This window comes from Manacus vitellinus, unplaced genomic scaffold (assembly GCF_001715985.3).
Source record: "Manacus vitellinus isolate BGI_N305 unplaced genomic scaffold, ASM171598v3 scaffold_25_pilon, whole genome shotgun sequence".
Taxonomy (NCBI): Eukaryota; Metazoa; Chordata; class Aves; order Passeriformes; family Pipridae; genus Manacus; species Manacus vitellinus.
In genome coordinates this window covers 5,192,301-5,201,421 of record NW_021939882.1, presented here as the reverse complement: position 1 = coordinate 5,201,421, position 9,121 = coordinate 5,192,301, and positions in this window count along the sequence as shown.

The window sequence follows — 9,121 nt, the reverse complement described above, 5'->3', positions numbered from 1 at the left end:
GGGTGTCTGGGGGCTGCCGCGGTCACGGGAGGTGCGTCCGGGCAGGTGCTGCCGAAGGTCGGGGCAGGGGAGACTCGGGGTTATGGACACAGTCGCATCCCGTGAGCGGGTGAGTGGAGGGTTGTTATGTAAAGCCTTGTCCCTGGTGGGGGTTGTGTTGTACTTGGTGATAGAAGAGCAGTCGCTTGACATCCCTTGAGCCTGGACTGACTCTTTTCCCTTTCCCAGTGAACAAAACAAAGCAAGAAAGTGTTGAAACGTGTAACCTAGGTGTTGGTGCTTTCAGTGCTCTGACTTTGATTCTCTTCTTGACATGAGCAAATAAATAACTTAATTTTGGGGGACTACTGAGTGTTTGTACCCATATCTCATGTACAGCCTGGGAAATTGATGTACAATGGAAAGGCAGCCTGGAAAGGGACAGGTGTGGAAAACCCTGTACGACCATCCCATCTCTTTGCCTTATTACAGCCTTTTCTGGTCATTTTCTTTGGAAGACTTGGTGGCTTTAAACATTCCCCTGTTTCCAGTGATGGCATCAGACCCCCCACCTGTCCCTGTGAGACTGACCAGGCCCTTTCTCAACATCACTCCTTAAAATGAACTTGTTCTGCCTCAGTGTGTGCATTTATTTGTTACCTTATTGCCTGCTCCCTCCCAGCTGAACTTTTCTCGGGTGTATTTCCAGTTCTTGACATTCCTTTAAAACTCCTGAATTCTCCCAGGTCCCTGGCACAGGGGATTTGCAGCCTGGGGGTGTTACTGCAGAACGAGGTCTAGTGAAGTGCTTTGTGGGAGTGTTTGTGCACTGGATTTGTCATTTTGTTGTCTTCTCTAATGAGGCAAATGTGATTAAACTTCCTGGGCTGCTGTTGTGGGAGGTGTGAGACAGTCCCAGCAAAGGGGGGGGGTCACACTGGAGTTACACAGTGGTTGGACTGGGACTGGGGCAGGTCTTGTTGGTGAGGAACAAAAAATGTTACCAATATCTTGCCTTTATTAATGTACGAATGTCAGTTTTTATCATTTCCTGGCTGCTGTACAGTGTATTTGCAGCTCTGTGAGAGAGCAAACTCTCCTCTGTTCAGCGGTTAGAGTCATAGAACCATGGAATATCCCGAGTTGGATGGGACCCACAGGGATCAAATCCACCTCATGGCCCTGCACAGGACACCCCAACAATCCCACCCTGTCTCCAAGAGCATTGCCCAACTCTGTCAGCCTTGGGGCTGTGACCATTTCTCTGGGGAGCCTGTTCAGTGCCCAACCACCCTCTGGAGGAAGAACCTTTTCCTGATATCCAACCTAACCCTGCCCTGACACAGCTCCAGCCACTCCCTTGGGTCCTGTCACTGGTCTCACAGAGCAGAGGTCGGAGCTGGGCCTTCACTGCCCCAGTGAGGAAGCTGCAAACCCTGGTGAGGTCTGTCCTCAGTGTCCTCCAGCCCAAGAAGCCAAGTGCCCTCAGCTGCTCCTCCTACAGCTTCCTCGCCAGACCCTTCACCATCTTTGTGTCCCTCCTTTGGACACTCTGTAATAACTTTAAATATTTCTGATACTGTAACACCTGAATCTGCCCCTGTGATTTCAGTACAGTTTTAACAGTGGTGAAAGAAAAGAGCAAATTTCAACTCTAGTCTCAAAACTTTCTCAGGTCCCTGATACTTCCTTTAAACATCATAAAAGTTTTATGACTTTTCTCCTTGTCTCAAATATTGAGAGAGTGAGACTGAGCCCCTGGGGTGAGGTTTTGTGCAAGATGCCACACAGAAACCCAAACAAAGTAATTTGTACCTTTTGCATTCTTCCCCGTTCTAACTATCTGAACTTGATAAAACATGATAAAACCCCAGTAAAATATTACTTGGACTTTGAGGATGTCTTTTGAGGAAGCTGGAATGTGCAGATGCTTTTGCGTGATTATTACCCATCACTTTAATGAGAAGATGCCATATGTTTTTATCTGCACAAACCATAGAGTTCACATTTTTGGGGGGTTTGGAGATAAATAGCTGCAGCAGAAATCTGTCCTGAGGTTCCAGGTGGTCTGTGATAAGTTGGCATGTGCACACCACTTCCTCCTTCCTTCTGTAGCTGCTGGCAGGGACATTCTGCCACACGTCATTTTCCACCGTGGGTGCTCCTGGATGTCAGAGGTGACTAAGGGCAGATGTGACTTGTGCCCTTACTGACTGAGAGAGCAGCTCTCAGCATCTTCTAAGCACCTGTGATGAGGTGATGGTGAAACTGCTGTCGTGGTGTCCCCTCTCATATGTTCATTTTCACATTCTGTAAGAGGTGACACAACTGCCTGTGACTGTTTCTGGTACCTCCCTTCCTTCCTGCTCATCCTCTTGGTTAGTGAATTTTATAATCATTGCTGCTCTTATTCTTTGCTCCAGATCAAGAGAAATTTAAGTGTGGAGGGTGGATATATTAAGAGTTGAATCTTGAGAGCTGAGACGTGAAAGCAGCACCTCTCCCATAGGGAGATTTGGCCTTTCGTGGGCACGTGGAGAGAATATGAGCAGCTTCCAAGAGGCTGCAGCAACATGTGTGTAGAGCTGGGAGTTGTTTGTTGGCGTGTCGTGTTTGGGGTCTGCTTGTGTGAGGATGTAAGAAAAGTCTGGAGATTTTGGTGACTCTGAGGTCTCTTTTCTGTGGCAATAATTGTTCTCAGCCACATAATTTCAGTTTGTTACTCACATGTGGTTTGTTCTACAGGCGTATTTCCTTTCCATCACATTACTACAGGCTCACAGTTACCTTCAGCAGAGGCTAAGAAATAACTAAGCTGGAGATCAGATATCTAAATTTGAGTTTAGATCAGAGATTAACACGAAATTCTTCCCCGTGACGGTAGTGAGGCCCTGGCACAGGTTGCCCAGAGAAGCTGTGGAAGGTGTTCCTGCCCGTGGCAGGGGGGTGGAACTGGGTGATCTTGAAGGTCCCTTCAGACCCAGACCATTCTGTGAGACCACTTGTGTTCCTTGTCACTTGATTTCTGTGTCTGTCTGAGTTTGTACCAGGGACGAGGCGATGTTGGTGTCATCTGTGAGAGCAGAACACCCTGAGCTGGGAGATGGAAAGGCCTAGGATGAAGAGGGAGTGTCTGGAAACAAGTCAGGAAAGTTTAACAGATTACATTTAGATAGAGCAGGGTTAGATATATGTAAAATCTCTTGCTAACTGTGTTAAAGTAAGAAAATAAGGAATCAAGTTCATAGAATTGCAAAGCTCGAGATGAAAGAACTTCTCTGGCAGTTATTCTTCTCTTGCAGGATCATTCCTTCTCTGCAGTCACTAATGACTAAGGAGATGTACTCCAGGTTGTGAAATGACAGGGCTTCTGTCACTGCTTAGGAAATTCAACTGCACAGGCTCCTACTCCTTCCTGTCACGGAGCTTTTCTCGTGAGCGCAGTCACCCTGAACGGTTAAAGCTGTGCTGTTCTGGCTGTGGAGCTTTCTCCTGCGGGAATCCACGTTTATTCTTTCCTTAGGTCCTTGAACTAGATGTACATATTCCAGCTGAATTAACACTTCCCGTTTTGGGTAAGCTGGTGCTCTCTGCAGTGACCCCAGGCCGTGGTCCCTGCCGAGCTCAGCGTGGCACCGCCGGGGCTTCCTGTGCTGGGGCTGTGCCAGCCTTGGATGTGCCGGCCAAAATTCCATGTTCCCCGGAGCTCTGAGCATGTTTCCCTCATGCACTCGTGTCTGATTTGGTGTCTGCCACCTCTCCAGGCTCTCGGATTCTTACCACTTCCCAAGTTTCCTTCTCCAACTTGGTGCTTTCAAGCCTCTCTTTCCCCTAGCGCAGTGCTCTGTCTTTTCTGCCCAAGTGTTTGTATTCTTCAGGTTGTTCTGTCTCTTATTCTTACTTAGTTCATTAATTCTTGCTGATGAATGTAAAACCCAGGTTATGAACTGCCACTAGCACCAGGTACCAGCAGGAAAAAAAAAATCTTGTGCTCTTGTACTTTGCAAACATAGAATAAGGGAAGTTCTTACCCTGAAGTCTTGAACTAATTTTCTTCTGTTAACAGCTCATTAAGAGAAATTTTCCAGCACTCCTTTCTATGGAAAACAACCCCTCACGATGCAGCTTAAAACCCCTTTTTATTGTTTGTTTTTTTTTTTTAATAGTTCATCTTAGTTTTTATTCATGTCATAACATTTATTGATAAATCACTTGAACATGCTGCTTTCATGTTTTATAATTAAACAAATATGGAGTGTACTTTAACTAATGTTATAATCCTGTAGTGATCATGTTTTCCAGGAGAGACTGTTTTATTTTTCCAAATCTCTCCCTGTGGATACGTGTGCTCCTCTGCAGCCCCACAGCAGTTTCTCACTATTTATTCCCAGTACTACACTGGGAACATAAAAACTAGAGGTAGGAGACAAGAGGCAGGATAATGGTGTGATTCTCTTCAGTGTGTTTGTTTTTAAAGGATTGATGTTCCCTCATTATCTGCAGTTTCCAAGAGCAGCTTTAAGTTATTTGTCTTTGGACTGTAGACTTTCCCCAGCTTTTCAGTTTAGTGGGTTCTTCATGGAAAGGCAGAAATGAGCCCTGGAATGGTTGTGCCCCTCCTGAAGCTCCCAGGGGTGGCTCCTGGGTTGGGAAGAATGTCACAGAATGTGTCAAAACAAAGGGGATCCAAAGGTTGGATAAAAACTTAAGAGATTTTAAAACTCTGTAAATGTTAAAATGATTCTGCACCCAGGTTTTGGTGTTGCTTTGGGATCTGGAAGAGGAGGCTCTACTTGGTGTCTCACTGTAGTTGGATCAAACATCCTTTTATTTACATACATTTTCCAGTTTTAAGGAAAAATAGTAGTATGTTCCTAATTTTCAGAACCAAGCATTGGGAAAATATTGTTTCTAACCAGTGACCAGTTAAAAACTTGTCTCAAGTTAAACTCTTGAGAAAGGGAAAATTGTTTACAGTTGTCCTTAGCTTGGATTCTAAGATTTCACTGAAGTAAATTGCTCCATAGTAGATACTTTTCTCAACAGTTGGTTCCTGTGGAAATCTCACATCATTGAACAGTCATTCACTTTTTCACTTCATTTTCCTCTGAAATTCCTAGTATTGACTTAGTGTAATACTGTTTCAAGTGTCTGGTTTTAAAGGAATATTTAGTATTTACAGGTTGTCTGCTATATTTTAAATATAAATTATGCTTAAAAATACTTTGTATTTCCATGAGGGTCTTCATCTGTGTTGACATTACTATAGAAGTTCAAACCTGATCATAATTGTCCAGCTTTGTACATTGACATGGAGGGTTTTTTTGATTCTGCATTTAATTTAATTTCCAAAAGACGTTAAAGAGATTTCAGTGATGGAAGTGCTTAAATGGTTTTAATCAGGCTTTGATGTGCACAAATCGTTAAAGCGAGGAGGATGAAGAGATAAGAGTCCACAATTCTCTTTGTACAGTTTGTCTGCAGAGGAACTAATGGAGTAGGAAGGAAATGTTAAGAAGGAAATCCTAAAGGAGCAGGAGCGGAGCAGGTTGTCCCAGGGAACAAGGGGCAGGACAAGAGGAAACAGCCTTAAGTTGTGCCAGGGGAGGTTTAGGTTGGATATTGGAAAAATTCCGTCATGGAAAGGGCTTTCCAGCCCTAGCACAGGTTGCCCAGGGCAGTGCTGGAGTCCCCATCCCTGAGGGATTTAAAAGCCATGTGCATGTGGCACCTGGGGACATGGGCAGTGTTGGCCTTGGCCTTGGGAATGATTGGACTTGATGGTCTTGGAGGGCTTTTCCAACCTAAACCATTCTAAAATGTTGTTTTTTCTTACAGGGAGGGGTAGCAGCAAACCAAAAAAGCTACATCAAAATGGGAATTTAGTTTGTTTGACGTTGTGTATTTTGTGGGCAGAGGAGTGACCAGAGTTTCTGGGGGGAAAAAAAAAAGAGATCTTCCAATTTCATTTTTCAGTGCTGCATTACTGCTGGCATAAGCACTTCCTTACTTAATTAAAAACATATTAGGTCAAAGTCCAAATTTGAGAAACTGAGCCATTAAGGTGAAAATTTCAGAAAAATTGAATATGGGAAACAGGTTAAAGGACAAGTTAAAGGACTTACCTTACATGTTTTAACTTTAGCAAGTTGTTCTGTGTTTTGGAACAAATAAGAAAATTAACCCAGTGGAAGTTGCTGGGAGTCAAAAATGCTTGATTTTACGAAGATGTCTTAATACTATTTTATTCTTGTAACTTCACGAGCCTTGAAGCACAAAGATTGCCCAAGAGGAGATAAAATGGAGTGATATACTGATATTTTTCCTGTCTCATGGGGGTTTTTTTGATGTTCTGGGTGGTCCTATGTGGAACAGAGGTTACTGATAGTGTTGTTTGCGTGTTTCCAGGAGGTTTTTGTATTTTTGGGTGGCTGGGGTGTTGTGTTTGTTTGAGATTTACCATTAAACTCTCCACCTCACCTGTGGTTTGTGACTCTTTTTTACACTGTGCCTGCTTGGAACATTGTTTTAAATTGTGAAGTTTTGGATTTATATTTAATTAATATATTTTAATTTAATTAATTGATATTTAATTTTATCCTTCTGTTGCTGATAGGGTAAATTAGCATCATATTAAAGCGTTGATCTAACACGATGAAAACTCTGGGGTTTGGTGTAAACCAGCCTCTAAAAGATAAAGGGTGAAAAGGTTTTTCCTGAAGCAATGATTACTTGTGCTGAAAGAGCTGCACTAATTATATTTAATGAGCAAAAAATACAAGTAAGGAGTTTGCACTGTGACACATTCTTAGCCAATAATTACCAGAAATATGTTTTAATAGGAGAGAGTTTTAACAAGTAGTCTTCAGCTTAAATTTGTTAATCACTAATAACCCTCTAAAATCCACCTTTCTTAATTTTTTTTCTTCAGTGGTTTTTTCTTTGGTGGTTTTTCCTTCGGTTTTTTTTTCCCCTTCAGTTTTTTTGCTTAGTTTTTTTTTTTTCTTCAGTTTTCTCTTTTTTTTAATGGAAAAAGTTGCATTATTTCCTGGCCACATGAAGCAAGATCCATGCTGAATTGACATTTGAAGATGTTTTTGCAGCAGCCTCTTCACATACCTAATTGGCCCAAATAGCTTGTGTTGATTTTTGGGGGGGGAGAATTTTTTTCTTTGGTTTATTTTTTTTTTTGTTTGTTGTTTTTTTTCATTATTTATTCAGAGGAATGTTAAAATACATCCAGTCATGATTTACTGACAGACTCAAAAGCTATAAATGATCGGAATGGGTGTGGTCTAATCTTCATTTTTATTTAAGAGTACAAAATTTGGATCTTGTTGGCTGGTCTAATGGGCTGATTTCTTGCTATTCAATTATAAATATGAAGTTATGCAATCAAAAACATTATTACATGTGACTCTCACTCTAAATAGTGAGTCATACCTTAATAATTAATATTAGTTTGTGCTTAGTAGAATTCAGTTAAATCAGCCCACAAAGAGAGGTTGCCAACAGTGCCAGGTGCCCCAGAAGGGCACCAGAACTGTTTAACTAGAGCTGGTTTGTCTGACACATGCCTGGGAGCTGGAGGAATGAGAAGCATTTCTTGCCATGTAATTTCTGTGGCACTTGAAGCAGTTTGGGCTGTTCCAGAGCTCTTTCCAGGCTCCAGCCCTGACCCAAGCACACGCTCGGTGTGAGCTGAACTGGGCTCTTGCATGAAGGGTTTTGAAATTCAGCTGGATTTTGACACTGCTTTTGCAATGTCCCTTGTGTTTGTCTTTAACTTCATGTGACAAAAAGCTGAACGTCCTTCTCTAGTGGCAAAACTCAGAGAGTTTCTGTGGCTGGAAATTAAATGTGTTGTTAGGAACCTGTGCTTTGTAGTTTCACACCTGTCGGGTCTTCAGGCTCATATTTAACAAAGCCCATTGGGAGCAGCAGTTCCACACCAGCTTGCACAAGTCCTTTGCTAGTGTATCAAGTGCAGAAGTTACGTTGTTGGTTTAGGTAGACCAAAAACTGTTCTGGGGACAAGAGTTCATAATAATAATTATTGATAATGATGCCCTCTGTGGTGTAATGGCACAGAGTTACACTGTGCCCAGACCACCCTGCCTGGGACGTGAGGCTTCTTCTGTGCAGGTGGCTCGGTTTCCTTTTGGTACTTAAATCTCTGTTAACAGCGTGACTTTTGTTTTAAGACCACATCCAGAAAAGTACAAACAACTGCAAGAACTTTGGGGAAAAAAACCCCAAACATTATCATCATGGGGAAAATGAGGTTGTGTCATTTTATTAAAAGAGTTTGTATAGCCCTATTTTCTACAATAAATAGAATACTTAGCTCTATATTCTGTGATAAATTAACATTTATCAACCGTTTTCCTGGGGTAATAGATACTACACTGAATGCCTTGATGCTCAGTGGTGGCTGAAATATTAACGATTTTCTCAATCTGCTTAAGGGGGTTATAAAGTACAGGTGGCATTTAGTAGGTAGGATGAAAGGTTAGAACTTTCCAGCTTTTTTAAGCAGTGTTTGTTTGGAAGCACAACACATCAAAGCTGTGGCTTTCCTGCTGCATTTCAGCTTCCCTCTGTAGATAGTTCTGGTCCCTTCCTCTCGCTTCCAAATTTTTTTTGCTTTGTCTACAAATCTTAAATACTTCTCTTCCCTAGTGGGTTTTTCCAGAGTTTAACTACTATGGGCTCTCATCTTCAGTGTATTTAAATTTAAAAATAAAGTTGTAAGTTAGCAGAAAGCATCCCAGGTCTCGGAGCTGTCACATCATTCACATACATTTTAGACAGGTAGGAAATGGTGATGAGTTTGGTAAACTCTTTGCATGCAAGTCAGGGCTGAAAACCAGGAGGGAGAATCTGTATTCTCTCTTTTTTGGTACTCAAAACTGTGGATTTTACAAAGGCTCCTTCAAGCTCTAAAGCAATCGTGGAACTGCTGCAGCTGCCAGTGGAGAGCACCGGTGCTGGGAGTGTTCAAGCCACCACTTTTGAAAATATATTGATAATAATGTATTGATAATAATTTTGAAAATATATTGATGCTGATGTGCATCAACTCAGGTGGTTTTGATGTTTCCCTTCCACCCCCTTCAGTTGTTCTGGGAACAACCTGGAA